Here is an 18,043-nt window from a genome sequence, read left to right on the forward strand (position 1 = left end):
TGGTCTACTTTTATTCATGTATACTCACAATATCCACGAAACATTGTGCTTTTGTAAAATAAAGAAAATAAACAGGGTGCGCTTTCAGCTGTCTCAGTCTCCGCGAAAATCTTTTTGAAACACGTCACTAAAATGAACTGAAACTCCGCGAATACTGCACAGACAGACATGAGAAATATATCTATAGAAAGCTTAAAGTGTCTACTTTTAAATAAAGCAATTTAAATTAAAAATATATATTTTCAGTTTATGTAATTCATGTGAAACCAAGGAGAGGCACAGAATTTCTGTCGCACTTCATTATCTGCTAATGACCCGAGGCAGGGCACGCCCACAGCCATTCACACGGAAAACAGTCCGGGCAGCATGCGTATAAGGCCACGCCCCCCGGCTTAAAAACACATACAGTCTAATGGTGTGTTCGTTTTTCTCTCGGATCTCGGAAATTCTGAGTTGAAGTGACATTATGGTGCGTTCGACTATTTCTCTCCAAGTCGGAACTCGGATGAAAACGTCACGAAACGTCAAGAAAAACGTCGCTTCCCGTCGGAAACAAGCCTCTTTTATGACGTTGAAGTCGGACAAGATTTGCCCCAAGAGCCTGTCAGCCAATCAAAAAAAAAGAAAGGGTGTACACAATAGCCAATCAGAAAATAGTACTATTGTATCTGGGTAAAATACAACACAACAACCAATGAAAAGGCATCCTGTGGAATGTCACTCTTTTTTACATGCTTTGTCATAAATAAAATTCCATTACTGAAGTATGTATTGCTGTAGAATTGTTTTTATTTTAGTAATTTTAATCACCAAAGTTTCTAGATTAAATTTCTGACCCATTTTGGGTTACATTCAACCCAGCAGTGTAGTCATTTTGAACTAATAGTTGGGTTAAAAATCAGAACCCAATATGCTGGGTTAAACGTGTAACCCAACTTTACCCAGCAGTCTCAACCCAGTTTCACCTTCCACAGCGTTACAGCGTTAACATACTCCATGTGTCAAAGAACACATCTGTCTGCAGTCAGCCCTTACATTGCAGCACACGTTTTACTCATCATTCGTAGATCTTTCTTACCTGTTTCAAATGATCTGTAGCTGTACACAAGGCATTTACAACACTTTCTGCATCCCCTAATCTAAAGTGTAAACTACTCATCCGGTTCAATCAAATTATTTATAACAGTCTACAAACCATACACAAAAATATTAACATTTATCATTCCTTTTTGAATGCAGTCATGTTTTGTAAATGGTAGGTTCATCACTAACTAATCACTTGTAAATGACTTGTAAATGTATTAACAAAACATACACAAACTGTTAGCATATCACTTATTAATCATTTATGAATGTTTTGTAAATAATTAGTTAATCATTAACTAATCACTTGTAAATGACTTGTAAATGTATTAACAAAACATACACAAACTGTTAGCATATCACTTATTAATCATTTATGAATGTTTTGTAAATAATTAGTTCATCATTAACTAATCACTTATAAATGCCTTACAAAGGAACGTTATAAAGTGTTACCGGTTATTTTTATTGTTCGTATTGGTTTTTTATGCTTGTGTTTCACCTGTGTATTTAACATGACATCGCTCGCCCATCAGGGTGGGATGTGTGGGTGGTTGCTTTGGTGGGTGGGGTGGCTGCTTTTACGTCCCGCTTTTATCACTGGATTGTCTCTTAGTGCCTGTGCCCCCGTTAGTTAGTCTGTCTTCTGTATAGTCTAGTCCTGTCTGTGATTATGTGTGTTTCCCGCCTGGAGCCAATACACTTTTGAACAATGACTTTGACTCTCACGTCACTCAGTGCCCGGGGGCTGCGCTCCTGGGCCAAGGCCCAGGCGGTTTTAGCTGTCTGTAGTGATTCGTCTGTCGTGTGTCTGCAGGAGACTGGGTGGGATGGGGCTTTTATCGACAAGGTGCATGGTCGGGCGATGTCTTCTCCACCGCCTCTGTTAGGCCAGGGGTCATCGGTTGGGGTGTCGCGCTGCTCTGTCACCGCCCGCGCATCCAGGCAGCTTCCCTGCTGTACTCGAACGGGGGGGGCAAGTGTCTGGCTGTCGGACTGCGTCTGGAGGGGGGCTTCGCCTGCACCGTCGTGGTCGTGCACGCGCCCACTGATGAGGCTTGGTGTGCCTCCTTCTTCGACTGCCTGGCTGCCCGTGTGGCGCAGTGGCCCTGTCCTCTCGTGGTCGGGGACTTTAACATCACCCTCTCTCGCCTGGACGTGCGGAGGGGGGTAGTCATGCGGGCCGATGCGGGGAGAGCCGCGCTCCTCCGTATGATGCGTGCCTGTCACCTCACGGATCTGTGGCGGGATCGCAACCCTGACCGACGCATCCTCTCCAGGACGCAGCGTGTCCGGGGGGTGGTGCAGGGAAGCAGGCTGGACTACGCCTTAGTGTCCCCTGCTGTCGCTGCCCGTGTCCGTGCGATGGCTTATCGGGAGTGCCTTTTGAGCGATCACGACTACTACATATGCACTCTCGATTCTGGGGAGGTGCAGTGCGGGCGGGGCACCTGGGTCCTCAACCCCTCCCTCTTAAGCGATGGTACCGTTACAGATAAGGTTAGCTTCGCATTGTGGACGGGAGTGCGGTCGCCTCTGTTCTCCCTTGATGTACAGGCGGGGTGGGAACTGCTTAAGAGGCAGGTGGTGGCCATCTTGCAGGCTGCCGGGAGGACTGCGGCCGGACGCTAGCGGCGGTGGGAGCGCGCCATGCTGCGTGACCTCCAGCTGGAATTGTTGCCGCTCGAGCAGGACGCAGGGGACCCCGCGCGGGTCTCGGCGCTGCAGGACGAGCTGGCGCTCCTCTCTGAGCGGAGGCAAGCCGGGGTGGCGTTGCGGAGCGGGGTGCGTTTCGTCGCTCCTGGGGAGCTCTCCCTGCGCTACTTCAAGGCGTTGGAGGAGTCCAGGGGGGCTGCGAGGCTGCTTCGGTCGGTGCGCTGCCGTGACGGCCAGTTGGTGACTGACGCGCCCAGTGTCCTGCGCGTCGTGCAGGACTACTCGGAGGCCATGTTCTCCAGCAAGCGTATTGATCTGGACGCCCTCTCCCCCCTCACGGGGCTGATCGAGGCGCGCCTCTTGCCCGAGAGCGTCGCCCTGTGTGACGCCCCCTTGTCCGGTGATGAGATCGAGGCCCCCATTGACCGGCTCCGATGGCTTCACGGCAGACTTTGAGCCACCTGGCTGGGTATCATCAAGATGCTCTTTAAGCACTCGGGAGACAGGGGGGATCTGGCTAATTACAGGCCCCTCACCATGCTCAACACTGATTACAAGGTGTTGGCCTCGGTCTTGGCTTCCCAGCTCAGTCGGGTGCTGCTGTCTCTCATCCACACCACCCAGACGTACGAGGTGATGGGCCGCACCATCCTGGACACTGTCCGGGATGTGCAGGTGGCGGTGGGGCTCATGGAGACGGCGGGTATGCCCGGTTACCTGGTGAAGCTCGACTTCGCCAAGGCTTTTGAAAGGGTCGAGCACTCCTACCTCCTGCGTGTGCTGGAGGTGTTCGGCCCGGGCTTCCTGGCCTGGACGTGCCTCTTGTGCGCCTCCGCCATGTCCGCGGTCGCCTGCAACGGCTACGTTACTGCTCCCATCTGCATGACGTGTTCAGTGCGGCAGGGCTGCCCCCTGTCGGTCGCCTTGTACACCTTGGCGGTCGAGCCCCTCGGCCTCCTGGTGGCCGCCTCTCATGGCATCGCTAGGGTGCCCATCAGCCCGACATGTCACGCTCCACCGGTCTTCCAGTACACTGATGACACCACCCTGCTCGTACCCGACGGGGCCAGCGTGGGGGCTGCATTGCGCAGCAGTACTGTGATATCACTGGGGCCAGGGTGAACCTGCAGAAGTCAGTCTACCTGCGGCTCGGCTCGGCTGGGCCTCTGCCCGCTGAGCTGGGGCTGACTGAGGCCGAGGGGTAGGTGCGCCTCCTGGGTGTGCTGCTCGGGAGGAGCACCGAGGTCGCGATGGGAAGGATGTAGGACAATCTCACGGGTGCTGTGGAGCGGCGGCTGGCCGGGTGGTCGGGCCGTCTCCTCTCGCTGCAGCAGCGGGTGTTCCTGTTGAACGCATTGGTGTTATCCGTGCTGTGGTATCACCTGAGCGTGACTGACCTGTCTCACGGGCACTACGCCAGGATGCGGGCGGCCGCCCTGCGCTTCCTCTGGGGGGGGGCAGAGTCATGGTGGCTTACGCTACTTTGATTGGCCCTCCCGGGCCCTCTGGTTCAGGCCAAGGCCCTGTGTGTGCGGATGTTGCAGGCCTTCCTGGACGAGAGTCGCCCCTCCCTGTGGAAGGAGGTGCTCTCGCTCCGGCTGGGACAGTGCGCTGGGAGGGAGCTGGCCGAGGACGTCCTTTGGATGCGCCTCCGGCCCGGCATGGTGCGAGGCATCCCCTCCCTCTATGCACAGCTCCTGTTCCAGGAGCACACTGTGGTGGTGCCTGAGGGGCGGTAGCTGCTGCTACTCAACCCGCACGTCCTCTCCGGGGGGCGGCCCCTGGAGTTCCGGCACTGGTGGGAGGCCGGAGTGCGTCAGGTGCGAGACCTCTTCTATGAGGTGCGCCCTGGCTTCCTGCCTCCCGCGGCCGTCTTTGACCAGGTCGAGGCTGTGGCCAAGAAGGCCTCCAGGGTCACTGTAGCCAGGCAATGTCTGGCGGCTAGGGCTGCCCTCCCCGCGACATGTGGCCCCTCGTTTCCCCGTGGTATACGTGAAGCGGCTGTCCGGGTCACTCGTCCCCTTGGGGGCATGTGCCACCCGTGACTTTGCCCGCTTCTACAGGCAGCACGCTTTCATTGCCCCAGTGGCGCAGGAATTTTGTAGCAGGTGCTTCCCTGTTTGATGCCCGACGGACCCTGCCCTGGCTCATTTTGATTTCAGACAGCAGCACAATGCCCTATGGTCAATGAGGTGGCTGTATAGACTGGGCTTCGCCACGTCTCCACTCTGCCCAGTGTGCCGGGATGTGGAGGAGGGCCAAACACACTTGTTCTTTGGCTGTCCACAGTTAGCTGATTTTATTGTCTGGGCACTGGAGGTGGTGGACAGGATAGCCGGGGCGGTGGGGCCCGTGCCTGTTTTTACGGAGGTGGGGTGGCAGGTCATGTTCCTCTTATGTGTCCCCAAAGTCCACCCCGCCAGCACCTTTCTTAACCTGTTTTTAGCAGTCGCGGCGCAATGAGGGCATGGTTTTAGATCAGGTTTTAATGTGTAATTATCGACTGCGACTGGTTTTATCCAAGGTGTCTGCCGGGCCTCATGACATGCCCTGAACTGGATTCCTTTTGTTTCTGTTGTGGGTGGGCATTTGGTTTGGGATGTGTTTTGATGGTGGGCTGTTTGTATTCCTTCCGTTTCTCTGTTTTGGGTGGGTTCCCTGGGTTGTTTTCTTTGCACGGGTTGTGTGTGGGTGGGTTTTCGTGCTGCTTGTTGTTTGTGTTCTGTGTTTGTCTTTAGTTCCCCTTGCTCCTCTTTTAATTGGACGTTTCATTGATTGGCTTTTATTGTGTTGTGTTGTGCTTTTTTTATTAAAACCACACCTCCATGATGAAGACAGCTGCACCCTGTGAGTAGGGGTCTTGGGTCGTGGGCTTGGCCCGGTCCCTGGCCCCTCTCCCTGTACTGCCCCCCTGCTGTGGTGTATGTGTGGTGATGTCATTCTGAGTAGTTTAATAAAAAAAAAAACGGCGCCCGATCTCGTCTGATCTCGGAAGCTAAGCGGGGCCGGGCTTGGTTAGTACTTGGTTGGGAGACTGCCTGGGATTACCAAGTGCCGTAAGCTTTTTCTTAGTTTCACCTTATCCAGAGGGCCCTGCGTCTTGCCACGAATGTAAAGATGTCACTACCCTTTCATTTCACAAATTACCTTTATTTGTACAAAGACGGCAGTCCCCGCCCACTTTTGCAGAAAGTACTCGTAGCAATCGTATACAACTCACCGATTTCTTCCTCATTTTAATAACGACTTTCTCAAAGACATCTTGACATCAATGCCGCATCGACGTCTGCTCTTCTCTCGGTGCGACTCTCAATAAACCCTCAACTGAAAACAAAAGAGCCGATTCTGGCCGCTTCCCTTGCTTACGGCCATACCGTTCCGACTGCGCCCGATCTCGTCTGATCTCGGAAGCTAAGCGGGGCCGGGCTTGGTCAGTACTGGGTTGGGAGACTGCCTGGGAATACCAAGTGCCGTAAGCTTTTTCTTAGTTTCACCTTATCCAGAGGGCCCTGCGTCTTGCCACGAATGTAAAGATGTCACTACCCTTTCATTTCACAAATTACCTTTATTTGTACAAAGACGGCAGTCCCCGCCCACTTTTGCAGAAAGTACTCGTAGCAATCGTATACAACTCACCGATTTCTTCCTCATTTTAATAACGACTTTCTCAAAGACATCTTGACATCAATGCCGCATCGACGTCTGCTCTTCTCTCGGTGCGACTCTCAATAAACCCTCAACTGAAAACAAAAGTGCCGATTCTGGCCGCTTCCCTTGCTTACGGCCATACCGTTCCGACTGCGCCCGATCTCGTCTGATCTCGGAAGCTAAGCGGGGCCGGGCTTGGTCAGTACTTGGTTGGGAGACTGCCTGGGAATACCAAGTGCCGTAAGCTTTTTCTTAGTTTCACCTTATCCAGAGGGCCCTGCGTCTTGCCACGAATGTAAAGATGTCACTACCCTTTCATTTCACAAATTACCTTTATTTGTACAAAGACGGCAGTCCCCGCCCACTTTTGCAGAAAGTACTCGTAGCAATCGTATACAACTCACCGATTTCTTCCTCATTTTAATAACGACTTTCTCAAAGACATCTTGACATCAATGCCGCATCGACGTCTGCTCTTCTCTCGGTGCGACTCTCAATAAACCCTCAACTGAAAACAAAAGTGCCGATTCTGGCCGCTTCCCTTGCTTACGGCCATACCGTTCCGACTGCGCCCGATCTCGTCTGATCTCGGAAGCTAAGCGGGGCCGGGCTTGGTTAGTACTTGGTTGGGAGACTGCCTGGGAATACCAAGTGCCGTAAGCTTTTTCTTAGTTTCACCTTATCCAGAGGGCCCTGCGTCTTGCCACGAATGTAAAGATGTCACTACCCTTTCATTTCACAAATTACCTTTATTTGTACAAAGACGGCAGTCCCCGCCCACTTTTGCAGAAAGTACTCGTAGCAATCGTATACAACTCACCGATTTCTCCCTCATTTTAATAACGACTTTCTCAAAGACATCTTGACATCAATGCCGCATCGACGTCTGCTCTTCTCTCGGTGCGACTCTCAATAAACCCTCAACTGAAAACAAAAGTGCCGATTCTGGCCGCTTCCCTTGCTTACGGCCATACCGTTCCGACTGCGCCCGATCTCGTCTGATCTCGGAAGCTAAGCGGGGCCGGGCTTGGTTAGTACTTGGTTGGGAGACTGCCTGGGAATACCAAGTGCCGTAAGCTTTTTCTTAGTTTCACCTTATCCAGAGGGCCCTGCGTCTAGCCACGAATGTAAAGATGTCACTCCCCTTTCATTTCACAAATTACCTTTATTTGTACAATGACGGCAGTCCCCGCCCACTTTTGCAGAAAGTACTCGTAGCAATCGTATACAACTCATCGCTTTCTTCCTCATTTTAATAATGACTTTCTCAAAGACATCTTGACATCAATGCCGCATCGACGTCTGCTCTTCTCTCGGTGCGACTCTCAATAAACCCTCAACTGAAAACAAAAGGGCTGATTCTGGCCGCTTCCCTCGCTTACGGCCATACCATTCCGACTGCGCCCGATCTCGGAAACTAAGCGGGGCCGGGCTTGGTTAGTACTTGGTTGGGAGACTGCCTGGGATTACCAAGTGCCGTAAGCTTTTTCTTACTTTCACTTTATCCAGAGGGCCCTGCGTCTTGCCACGAATGTAAAGATGTCACTACCCTTTCATTTCACAAATTACCTTTATTTGTACAAAGACGGCAGTCCCAGCCCACTTTTGCAGAAAGTACTCATAGCAATCGTATACACCTCACCGATTTCTTCCTCATTTTAAGAACGACTTTCTCAAAGACATCTTGACATCAATGCTGCATCGACGTCTGCTCTTCTCTCGGTGCGACTCTCAATAAACCCTCAACTGAAAACAAAAGTGCTGATTCTGGCCGCGTCCCTCGCTTACGGCCATACCGTTCCGACTGCGCCCGATCTCGTCTGATCTCGGAAGCTAAGCGGGGCCGGGCTTGGTTAGTACTTGGTTGGGAGACTGCCTGGGATTACCAAGTGCCATAAGCTATTTCTTACTTTCACCTTATCCAGAGGGCCCTGCGTCTTGCGACGAATGTAAAGATGTCACTCCCCTTTCATTTCACAAATTACCTTGATTTGTATAACGACGGCAGCCCACTTTTGCAGAAAGTACTCGTAGCAATCGTATACAACTCACCGCTTTCTTCCTCATTTTAAGAATGACTTTCTCAAAGACATCTTGACATTAATGTCGCATCGACGTCTGCTCTTCTCTCGGTGCGACTCTCAATAAACCCTCAACTGAAAACAAAAGGGCTGATTCTGGCCGCTTCCCTCGCTTATGGCCATACCGTTCCGACTGCGCCCGATCTCGTCTGATCTCGGAAGCTAAGCGGGGCCGGGCTTGGTTAGTACTTGGTTGGGAGACTGCTTGGGATTACGAAGTGCCGTAAGCCTTTTCTTACTTTCACTCTATCCCGAGGGCCCAGCGTCTTGCTACGAATGTAAAGCTGTCACTCCCCTATCATTTCACAAAGTATCTTTATTTGTACAATGACGGCAGTCCCCGACCACTTTTGCAGAAAGTTCTCGTAGCAATCGCATACAACTCACCGCTTTCTTCCTCATTTTAATAACGACTTTCTCAAAGACATCTTGACATCAATGCCGCATCGACGTCTGCTCTTCTCTCGGTGCGACTCTCAATAAACCCTCAACTGAAAACAAAAGGGCTGATTCTGGCCGATTCCCTCACTTACGGCCATACCGTTCTGACTGCACCCAATCTCGTCTGATCTCGGAAACTAAGCGGGGCCGGGCTTGGTTAGTACTTGGTAGGGAGACTGCCTGGGATTACCAAATGCCGTAAGCTTTTTCTTACTTTCACCTTATCCAGAGGGCCCTGCGTCTTGCCACGAATGTAAAGATGTCACTCCCATTTCATTTCACAAATTACCTTTATTTGTACAACGACGGCAGTCCCAGCCCACTTTTGCAGAAAGTACTCGTAGCAATCGTATGCAACTCACCGCTTTCTTCCTCCTTTTAAGAACGACTTTCTCAAAGACATCTTGACATCAATGCCGCATCGACGTCTGCTCTTCTCTCGGTGCGACTCTCAATTAACCCTCAACTGAAAACAAAAGTGCTGATTCTGGCCGCTTCCCTCGCTTATGGCCATACCGTTCCGACTGCGCCCGATCTCGTCTGATCTCGGAAGCTAAGCGGGACCGGGCTTGGTTAGTACTTGGTTGGGAGACTGCTTGGGATTACCAAGTGCCGTAAGCTTTTTCTTACTTTCACTTTATCCCGAGAGCCCAGCGTCTTGCCACGAATGTAAAGCTGTCACTCCCCTATCATTTCACAAAGTATCTTTATTTGTACAATGACGGCAGTCCCCGCCCACTTTTGCAGAAAGTACTCGTAGCAATCGTATACAACTCACCGCTTTCTTCCTCATTTTAATAATGACTTTCTCAAAGACATCTTGACATCAATGGCGAATTGACGTCTGCTCTTCTCTCAGTGCGACTCTCAATAAACCCTCAACTGAAAACAAAAGGGCTGATTCTGACCGCTTCCCTCGCTTACGGCCATACCGTTCCGACTGCGCCCGATCTCGTCTGATCTCGGAAGCTAAGCGGGGCCGGGCTTTGTTAGTACTTGTTTGGGAGACTGCCTGGGATTACCAAGTGCCGTAAGCTTTTTCTTACTTTCACTTTATCCAGAGGGCCCTGCGTCTTGCCACGAATTGAAAGATGTCACTCCCCTTTCATTTCACAAATTACCTTTATTTGTACAACGACGGCAGTCCCCGCCCACTTTTGCAGAAAGTACTCGTAGCAATCGTATACAACTCACCGCTTTCTTCCTCATTTTAATAATGACTTTCTCAAAGACATCTTGACATCAATGCCGCATCGACGTCTGCTCTTCTCTCGGTGCAACTCTCAATAAACCCTCAACTGAAAACAAAAGGGCTGATTCTGGCCGCTTCCCTCGCTTACGGCCATACCTTTCCGACTGCGCCCGATCTCGTCTGATCTCGGAAGCTAAGTGGGGCCGGGCTTGGTTAGTACTTGGTTGGGAGACTGCCTGGGATTACCAAGTGCCGTAAGCTTTTTCTTACTTTCACTTTTTCCAGAGGGCCCTGCGTCTTGCCACGAATTGAACGATGTCACTGCCCTTTCATTTCACAAATTACCTTTATTTCTACAACGACGGCAGTCCCAGCCCACTTTTGCAGAAAGTACTCGTAGCAATCGTATACAACTCACCGCTTTCTTCCTCATTTTAAGAACGACTTTCTCAAAGACATCTTGACATCAATGCCGCATCGACGTCTGCTCTTCTCTCGGTGCGACTCTCAATAAACCCTCAACTGAAAACAAAAGGGCTGATTCTGGCCGCTTCCCTCGCTTATGGCCATACCGTTCCGACTGCGCCCGATCTCGTCTGATCTCGGAAGCTAAGCGGTGCCGGGCTTGGTTAGTACTTGGTTGGGAGACTGCCTGGGAATACCAAGTGCCGTAAGCTTTTTCTTAGTTTCACCTTATCCAGAGGGCCCTGCGTCTTGCCACGAATGTAAAGATGTCACTCCCCTTTCATTTCACAAATTACCTTTATTTGTACAATGACGGCAGTCCCCGCCCACTTTTGCAGAAAGTACTCGTAGCAATCGTATACAACTCATCGCTTTCTTCCTCATTTTAATAATGACTTTCTCAAAGACATCTTGACATCAATGCCGCATCGACGTCTGCTCTTCTCTCGGTGCGACTCTCAATAAACCCTCAACTGAAAACAAAAGGGCTGATTCTGGCCGCTTCCCTCGCTTACGGCCATACCATTCTGACTGCGCCCGATCTCGGAAACTAAGCGGGGCCGGGCTTGGTTAGTACTTGGTTGGGAGACTGCCTGGGATTACCAAGTGCCGTAAGCTTTTTCTTACTTTCACTTTATCCAGAGGGCCCTGCGTCTTGCCACGAATGTAAAGATGTCACTACCCTTTCATTTCACAAATTACCTTTATTTGTACAAAGACGGCAGTCCCAGCCCACTTTTGCAGAAAGTACTCATAGCAATCGTATACACCTCACCGATTTCTTCCTCATTTTAAGAACGACTTTCTCAAAGACATCTTGACATCAATGCTGCATCGACGTCTGCTCTTCTCTCGGTGCGACTCTCAATAAACCCTCAACTGAAAACAAAAGTGCTGATTCTGGCCGCGTCCCTCGCTTACGGCCATACCGTTCCGACTGCGCCCGATCTCGTCTGATCTCGGAAGCTAAGCGGGGCCGGGCTTGGTTAGTACTTGGTTGGGAGACTGCCTGGGATTACCAAGTGCCATAAGCTATTTCTTACTTTCACCTTATCCAGAGGGCCCTGCGTCTTGCGACGAATGTAAAGATGTCACTCCCCTTTCATTTCACAAATTACCTTGATTTGTATAACGACGGCAGCCCACTTTTGCAGAAAGTACTCGTAGCAATCGTATACAACTCACCGCTTTCTTCCTCATTTTAAGAATGACTTTCTCAAAGACATCTTGACATCAATGTCGCATCGACGTCTGCTCTTCTCTCGGTGCGACTCTCAATAAACCCTCAACTGAAAACAAAAGGGCTGATTCTGGCCGCTTCCCTCGCTTATGGCCATACCGTTCCGACTGCGCCCGATCTCGTCTGATCTCGGAAGCTAAGCGGGGCCGGGCTTGGTTAGTACTTGGTTGGGAGACTGCCTGGGATTACCAAGTGCCGTAAGCTTTTTCTTACTTTCACCTTATCCAGAGGGCCCTGCGTCTTGCCACGAATGTAAAGATGTCAATCCCATTTCATTTCACAAATTACCTTTATTTGTACAACGACGGCAGTCCCAGCCCACTTTTGCAGAAAGTACTCGTAGCAATCGTATACAACTCACGGCTTTCTTCCTCATTTTAAGAACGACTTTCTCAAAGACATCTTGACATCAATGCCGCATCGACGTCTGCTCTTCTCTCGGTGCGACTCTCAATAAACCCTCAACAGAAAACAAAAGGGCTGATTCTGGCCGCTTCCCTCGTTTACGGCCATACCATTCCGACTGCGCCCGATCTCGTCTGATCTCGGAAGCTGAGCGGGGCCGGGCTTGGTTAGTACTTGTTTGGGAGACTGCCTAGGAATACCAAGTGCCGTAAGCTTTTTCTTAGTTTCACCTTATCCAGAGAGCCCTGCGTCTTGCCACGAATGTAAAGATGTCACTCCCCTTTCATTTCACAAATTACCTTGATTTGTATAACGACGGCAGCCCACTTTTGCAGAAAGTACTCGTAGCAATCGTATACAACTCACCGCTTTCTTCCTCATTTTAAGAACGACTTTCTCAAAGACATCTTGACATCAATGTCGCATCGACGTCTGCTCTTCTCTCGGTGCGACTCTCAATAAACCCTCAACTGAAAACAAAAGGGCTGATTCTGGCCGCTTCCCTCGCTTACGGCCATACCGTTCCGACTGCGTCCGATCTCGTCTGATCTCGGAAGCTAAGCGGGGCCGGGCTTGGTTAGTACTTGGTTGGGAGACTGCCTGGGATTACCAAGTGCCGTACGCTTTATCTTACTTTCACTTCATCCAGAGAGCCCTGCATCTTGCCACGAATGTAAAGATGTCACTCCCCTTTCATTTCACAAATTACCTTTATTTGTACAACGACGGCAGTCCCTGCCCACGTTTGCAGAAAGTACTCGTAGCAATCGTATACAACTCACCGCTTTCTTCCTCATTTTAATAACGACTTTCTCAAAGACATCTTGACATCAATGCCGCATCGACGTCTGCTCTTCTCTCGGTGCGACTCACAATAAACCCTCAACTGAAAACAAAAGGGCTGATTCTGGCCACTTCCCTCGCTTACGGCCATACCGTTCCGACTGCGCCCGATCTCGTCTGATCTCGGAAGCGAAGCGGGGCCGGGCTTGGTTAGTACTTGGTTGGGACACTGCCTGGGATTACCAAGTGCCGTAAGCTTTTTCTTACTTTCACTTTATCCAGAGGGCCCTGCCTCTTGCCACGAATGTAAAGATATCACTCCCCTTTCATTTCACGAATTACCTATATTTGTACAACGACGGCAGTCTCAGCCAACTTTTGCAGAAAGTACTCGTAGCAATCGTATACAACTCACCGCTTCCTTCCTCATTTTAAGAACGACTTTCTCAAAGACATCTTGACATCAATGCCGCATCGACGTCTGCTCTTCTCTCGGTGCGACTCTCAATTAACCCTCAACTGAAAACAAAAGTGCTGATTCTGGCAGCTTCCCTCACTTACGTCCATTCCGTTCCGACTGCGCCCGATCTCGTCTGCTTTCGGAAAGTAAGTGGGGCCGGGCTTGGTTAGTACTTGGTTGGGAGACTGCTTGGGATTACCAAGTGCCGTAAGCATTTTCTTTCTTTCACTTTATCCAGAGGGCCCTGCATCTTGCCACGAATATAAAGATGTCACTCCCCTTTCATTTCACAAATTACCTTTATTTGTACAATGACGGCAGTCCCCGCCCACTTTTGCAGAAAGAACTCGTAGCAATCGTATACAACTCACCGCTTTCTTCCTCATTTTAATAATGACTTTCTCAAAGACATCTTGACATCAATGCCGCATCGACGTCTGCTCTTCTCTCGGTGCGACTCTCAATAAACCCTCAACTGAAAACAAAAGGGCTGATTCTGGCTGCTTCCTTCGCTTACGGCCATACTGTTCCGACTGCGCCCGATCTCGTCTGATCTCGGAAGCTAAGCGGGGCCGGGCTTGGTTAGTACTTGGTTGGGAGACTGCCTGGGAATACCAAGTGCCGTAAGCTTTTTCTTAGTTTCACCTTATCCAGAGGGCCCTGCGTCTTGCCACGAATTGAAAGATGTCACTCCCTTTTCATTTCACAAATTACCTTTATTTGTACAACGACGGCAGTCCCAGCCCACTTTTGCAGAAAGTACTCATAGCAATCGTATACAACTCACCGCTTTCTTCCTCATTTTAAGAACGACTTTCTCAAAGACATCTTGACATCAATGCCGCATCGACGTCTGCTCTTCTCTCGGTGCGACTCTCAATAAACCCTCAACTGAAAACAAAAGGCCTGATTCTGGCCGCTTCCCTCGCTTACGGCCATACCGTTCCGACTGCGCCCGATCTCGTCTGATCTCGGAAGCTAAGCGGTGCCGGGCTTGGTTAGTACTTGGTTGGGAGACTGCCTGGGAATACCAAGTGCCGTAAGCTTTTTCTTAGTTTCACATTATCCAGAGGGCCCTGCGTCTTGCCACGAATGTAAAGATGTCACTCCCCTTTCATTTCACAAATTACCTTTATTTGTACAATGACGGCAGTCCCCGCCCACTTTTGCAGAAAGTACTCGTAGCAATCGTATACAACTCACCGCTTTCTTCCTCATTTTAATAACGACTTTCTCAAAGACATCTTGACATCAATGGCGAATCGACGTCTGCTCTTCTCTCGGTGCGACTCTCAATAAACCCTCAACTGAAAACAAAAGGGCTGATTCTGGCCGCTTCCCTCGCTTACGGCCATACCGTTCCGACTGCGCCCGATCTCGTCTGATCTCGGAAACTAAGCGGGGCCGGGCTTGGTTAGTACTTGGTTGGGAGACTGCCTGGGATTACCAAGTGCCGTAAGCTTTTTCTTACTTTCACTTTATCCAGAGGGCCCTGCGTCTTGCCACGAATGTAAAGATGTCACTCCCCTTTCATTTCACAAATTACCTTTATTTGTACAATGACGGCAGTCCCTGCCCACTTTTGCAGAAAGTACTCGTAGCAATCGTATACAACTCATCGCTTTCTTCCTCATTTTAATAATGACTTTCTCAAAGACATCTTGACATCAATGCCGCATCGACGTCTGCTCTTCTCTCGGTGCGACTCTCAATAAACCCTCAACTGAAAACAAAAGGGCTGATTCTGGCCGCTTCCCTCGCTTACGGCCATACCGTTCCGACTGCGCCCGATCTCGTCTGATCTCGGAAGCTAAGCGGGGCCGGGCTTGGTTAGTACTTGTTTGGGAGACTGCCTAGGAATACCAAGTGCCGTAAGCTTTTTCTTAGTTTCACCTTATCCAGAGGGCCCTGCGTCTTGCCACGAATGTAAAGATGTCACTCCCCTTTCATTTCACAAATTACCTTGATTTGTATAACGACGGCAGCCCACTTTTGCAGAAAGTACTCGTAGCAATCGTATACAACTCACCGCTTTCTTCCTCATTTTAAGAACGACTTTCTCAAAGACATCTTGACATCAATGTCGCATCGACGTCTGCTCTTCTCTCGGTGCGACTCTCAATAAACCCTCAACTGAAAACAAAAGGGCTGATTCTGGCCGCTTCCCTCGCTTACGGCCATACCGTTCCGACTGCGCCCGATCTCGTCTGATCTCGGAAGCTAAGCGGGGCCGGGCTTTGTTAGTACTTGGTTGGGAGACTGCCTGGGATTACCAAGTGTCGTAAACTTTTTCTTACTTTCACTTTATCCAGAGGGCCCTGCGTCTTGCCACGAATTGAAAGAATACTCCCCTTTCATTTCACAAATTACCTTTATTTATTGAACGACGGCAGTCCCAGCCCACTTTTGCAGAAAGTACTCGTAGCAATCGTATACAACTCATCGCTTTCTTCCTCATTTTAATAACGACATTCTCAAAGACATCTTGACATCAATGCCGCATCGACGTCTGCTCTTCTCTCGGTGCGACTCTCAATAAACCCTCAACTGAAAACAAAAGGGCTGATTCTGGCCGCTTCCCTCACTTACGGCCACACCGTTCCGACTGCGCCCGATCTCGTCTGATCTCAGAAGCTAAGCGGGGCCGGGCTTGGTTAGTACTTGGTTGGGAGACTGCCTGGGATTACCAAGTGCCGTAAGCTTTTTCTTACTTTCACTTTATCCAGAGGGCCCTGCGTCTTGCCACGAATGTAAAGATGTCACTCCCCTTTCATATCACGAATTGCCTTTATTTGTACAACGACGGCAGTCCCAGCCCACTTTTGCAGAAAGTACTCGTAGCAATCGTATACAACTCACCGCTTTCTTCCTCACTTTAATAACGACTTTCTCAAAGACATCTTAACATCAATGCCGCATCGACGTCTGCTCTTCTCTCGGTGCGACTCTCAATAAACCCTCAACTGAAAACAAAAGGGCTGATTCTGGCCGCTTCCCTCACTTACGGCCATACCGTTCCGACTGCGCCCGATCTCGTCTGATCTCGGAAGCGAAGCGGGGCCGGGCTTGGTTAGTACTTGGTTGGGAGACTGCCTGGGATTACCAAGTGCCGTAAGCTTTTTCTTACTTTCACCTTATCCAGAGAGCCCTGCATCTTGCCACGAATGTAAAGATGTCACTCCCCTTTCATTTCACAAATTACCTTTATTTGTACAACGACGGCAGTCCCAGCCCACTTTTGCAGAAAGTACTCGTAGCAATCGTATACAACTCACCGCTTTCTTCCTCATTTTAAGAACTACTTTCTCAAAGACATCTTGACATCAATGCCGCATCGACGTCTGCTCTTCTCTCGGTGCGACTCTCAATTAACCCTCAACTGAAAACAAAAGTGCTGATTCTGGCCGCTTCTCTCGCTAACGGCCATACCGTTCCGACTGCGCCCGATCTCGTCTGATCTCGGAAGCTAAGCGGGGCCGGGCTTGGTTAGTACTTGGTTGGGAGACTGCCTGGGAATACCAAGTGCCGTAAGCTTTTTCTTAGTTTCACCTTATCCAGAGGGCCCTGCGTCTTGCCACGAATGTAAAGATGTCACTACCCTTTCATTTCACAAATTACCTTTATTTGTACAAAGACGGCAGTCCCCGCCCACTTTTGCAGAAAGTACTCGTAGCAATCGTATACAACTCACCGATTTCTTCCTCATTTTAATAACGACTTTCTCAAAGACATCTTGACATCAATGCCGCATCGACGTCTGCTCTTCTCTCGGTGCGACTCTCAATAAACCCTCAACCGAAAACAAAAGTGCTGATTCTGGCCGCTTCCCTTGCTTACGGCCATACCGTTCCGACTGCGCCCGATCTCGTCTGATCTCGGAAGCTAAGCGGGGCCGGGCTTGGTTAGTACTTGGTTGGGAGACTGCCTGGGAATACCAAGTGCCGTAAGCTTTTTCTTAGTTTCACCTTATCCAGAGGGCCCTGCGTCTTGCCACGAATGTAAAGATGTCACTACCCTTTCATTTCACAAATTACCTTTATTTGTACAAAGACGGCAGTCCCCGCCCACTTTTGCAGAAAGTACTCGTAGCAATCGTATACAACTCACCGATTTCTTCCTCATTTTAATAACGACTTTCTCAAAGACATCTTGACATCAATGCCGCATCGACGTCTGCTCTTCTCTCGGTGCGACTCTCAATAAACCCTCAACCGAAAACAAAAGTGCTGATTCTGGCCGCTTCCCTTGCTTACGGCCATACCGTTCCGACTGCGCCCGATCTCGTCTGATCTCGGAAGCTAAGCGGGGCCGGGCTTGGTTAGTACTTGGTTGGGAGACTGCCTGGGAATACCAAGTGCCGTAAGCTTTTTCTTAGTTTCACCTTATCCAGAGGGCCCTGCGTCTTGCCACGAATGTAAAGATGTCACTACCCTTTCATTTCACAAATTACCTTTATTTGTACAAAGACGGCAGTCCCCGCCCACTTTTGCAGAAAGTACTCGTAGCAATCGTATACAACTCACCGATTTCTTCCTCATTTTAATAACGACTTTCTCAAAGACATCTTGACATCAATGCCGCATCGACGT

General features: G+C 50.0%; 14 non-coding genes and 14 pseudogenes across 14 annotated transcripts; all 28 read left to right on the plus strand.

Annotated features, from left to right (window-relative positions):
* The first annotated feature begins 6,099 nt into the window (after positions 1-6,099).
* Positions 6,100-6,218, plus strand: LOC140589345 (5S ribosomal RNA). The gene has a single exon (XR_011990524.1). It is a non-coding gene; the product is annotated as a 5S ribosomal RNA (ribosomal RNA).
* A 297-nt stretch (positions 6,219-6,515) lies between these two features.
* On the plus strand, positions 6,516-6,634 carry LOC140589373 (5S ribosomal RNA). The gene has a single exon (XR_011990552.1). It is a non-coding gene; the product is annotated as a 5S ribosomal RNA (ribosomal RNA).
* Positions 6,635-6,931: 297 nt separating this feature from the next.
* Positions 6,932-7,050, plus strand: LOC140590621 (5S ribosomal RNA). The gene has a single exon (XR_011991452.1). It is a non-coding gene; the product is annotated as a 5S ribosomal RNA (ribosomal RNA).
* Positions 7,051-7,347: 297 nt separating this feature from the next.
* On the plus strand, positions 7,348-7,466 carry LOC140590632 (5S ribosomal RNA). The gene has a single exon (XR_011991463.1). It is a non-coding gene; the product is annotated as a 5S ribosomal RNA (ribosomal RNA).
* A 297-nt stretch (positions 7,467-7,763) lies between these two features.
* On the plus strand, positions 7,764-7,872 carry LOC140590396 (5S ribosomal RNA; annotated as a pseudogene).
* A 297-nt stretch (positions 7,873-8,169) lies between these two features.
* LOC140590072 (5S ribosomal RNA) lies at positions 8,170-8,288 on the plus strand (annotated as a pseudogene).
* A 291-nt stretch (positions 8,289-8,579) lies between these two features.
* On the plus strand, positions 8,580-8,698 carry LOC140590156 (5S ribosomal RNA; annotated as a pseudogene).
* A 297-nt stretch (positions 8,699-8,995) lies between these two features.
* On the plus strand, positions 8,996-9,114 carry LOC140590405 (5S ribosomal RNA; annotated as a pseudogene).
* Positions 9,115-9,411: 297 nt separating this feature from the next.
* Positions 9,412-9,530, plus strand: LOC140589872 (5S ribosomal RNA). Its single transcript, XR_011991051.1, has one exon. It is a non-coding gene; the product is annotated as a 5S ribosomal RNA (ribosomal RNA).
* Positions 9,531-9,827: 297 nt separating this feature from the next.
* LOC140590224 (5S ribosomal RNA) lies at positions 9,828-9,946 on the plus strand (annotated as a pseudogene).
* A 297-nt stretch (positions 9,947-10,243) lies between these two features.
* Positions 10,244-10,362, plus strand: LOC140590032 (5S ribosomal RNA). Its single transcript, XR_011991211.1, has one exon. It is a non-coding gene; the product is annotated as a 5S ribosomal RNA (ribosomal RNA).
* A 297-nt stretch (positions 10,363-10,659) lies between these two features.
* LOC140589465 (5S ribosomal RNA) lies at positions 10,660-10,778 on the plus strand. Its single transcript, XR_011990644.1, has one exon. It is a non-coding gene; the product is annotated as a 5S ribosomal RNA (ribosomal RNA).
* Positions 10,779-11,075: 297 nt separating this feature from the next.
* LOC140590411 (5S ribosomal RNA) lies at positions 11,076-11,184 on the plus strand (annotated as a pseudogene).
* A 297-nt stretch (positions 11,185-11,481) lies between these two features.
* Positions 11,482-11,600, plus strand: LOC140590073 (5S ribosomal RNA; annotated as a pseudogene).
* A 291-nt stretch (positions 11,601-11,891) lies between these two features.
* Positions 11,892-12,010, plus strand: LOC140589905 (5S ribosomal RNA). Its single transcript, XR_011991084.1, has one exon. It is a non-coding gene; the product is annotated as a 5S ribosomal RNA (ribosomal RNA).
* A 297-nt stretch (positions 12,011-12,307) lies between these two features.
* On the plus strand, positions 12,308-12,426 carry LOC140590137 (5S ribosomal RNA; annotated as a pseudogene).
* Positions 12,427-12,717: 291 nt separating this feature from the next.
* On the plus strand, positions 12,718-12,836 carry LOC140590160 (5S ribosomal RNA; annotated as a pseudogene).
* A 297-nt stretch (positions 12,837-13,133) lies between these two features.
* LOC140590104 (5S ribosomal RNA) lies at positions 13,134-13,252 on the plus strand (annotated as a pseudogene).
* Positions 13,253-13,965: 713 nt separating this feature from the next.
* Positions 13,966-14,084, plus strand: LOC140589474 (5S ribosomal RNA). Its single transcript, XR_011990653.1, has one exon. It is a non-coding gene; the product is annotated as a 5S ribosomal RNA (ribosomal RNA).
* Positions 14,085-14,381: 297 nt separating this feature from the next.
* On the plus strand, positions 14,382-14,500 carry LOC140589131 (5S ribosomal RNA). Its single transcript, XR_011990308.1, has one exon. It is a non-coding gene; the product is annotated as a 5S ribosomal RNA (ribosomal RNA).
* A 297-nt stretch (positions 14,501-14,797) lies between these two features.
* LOC140590093 (5S ribosomal RNA) lies at positions 14,798-14,916 on the plus strand (annotated as a pseudogene).
* A 297-nt stretch (positions 14,917-15,213) lies between these two features.
* On the plus strand, positions 15,214-15,332 carry LOC140589751 (5S ribosomal RNA). Its single transcript, XR_011990930.1, has one exon. It is a non-coding gene; the product is annotated as a 5S ribosomal RNA (ribosomal RNA).
* Positions 15,333-15,623: 291 nt separating this feature from the next.
* LOC140590272 (5S ribosomal RNA) lies at positions 15,624-15,742 on the plus strand (annotated as a pseudogene).
* A 295-nt stretch (positions 15,743-16,037) lies between these two features.
* LOC140590254 (5S ribosomal RNA) lies at positions 16,038-16,156 on the plus strand (annotated as a pseudogene).
* Positions 16,157-16,453: 297 nt separating this feature from the next.
* LOC140590115 (5S ribosomal RNA) lies at positions 16,454-16,572 on the plus strand (annotated as a pseudogene).
* Positions 16,573-16,869: 297 nt separating this feature from the next.
* Positions 16,870-16,988, plus strand: LOC140589467 (5S ribosomal RNA). The gene has a single exon (XR_011990646.1). It is a non-coding gene; the product is annotated as a 5S ribosomal RNA (ribosomal RNA).
* A 297-nt stretch (positions 16,989-17,285) lies between these two features.
* On the plus strand, positions 17,286-17,404 carry LOC140590644 (5S ribosomal RNA). Its single transcript, XR_011991475.1, has one exon. It is a non-coding gene; the product is annotated as a 5S ribosomal RNA (ribosomal RNA).
* A 297-nt stretch (positions 17,405-17,701) lies between these two features.
* LOC140590656 (5S ribosomal RNA) lies at positions 17,702-17,820 on the plus strand. Its single transcript, XR_011991486.1, has one exon. It is a non-coding gene; the product is annotated as a 5S ribosomal RNA (ribosomal RNA).
* The last annotated feature ends 223 nt before the right edge of the window (positions 17,821-18,043 follow it).

This window comes from Paramormyrops kingsleyae, chromosome 4 (genome assembly GCF_048594095.1).
Source record: "Paramormyrops kingsleyae isolate MSU_618 chromosome 4, PKINGS_0.4, whole genome shotgun sequence".
Taxonomy (NCBI): domain Eukaryota; kingdom Metazoa; phylum Chordata; class Actinopteri; order Osteoglossiformes; family Mormyridae; genus Paramormyrops; species Paramormyrops kingsleyae.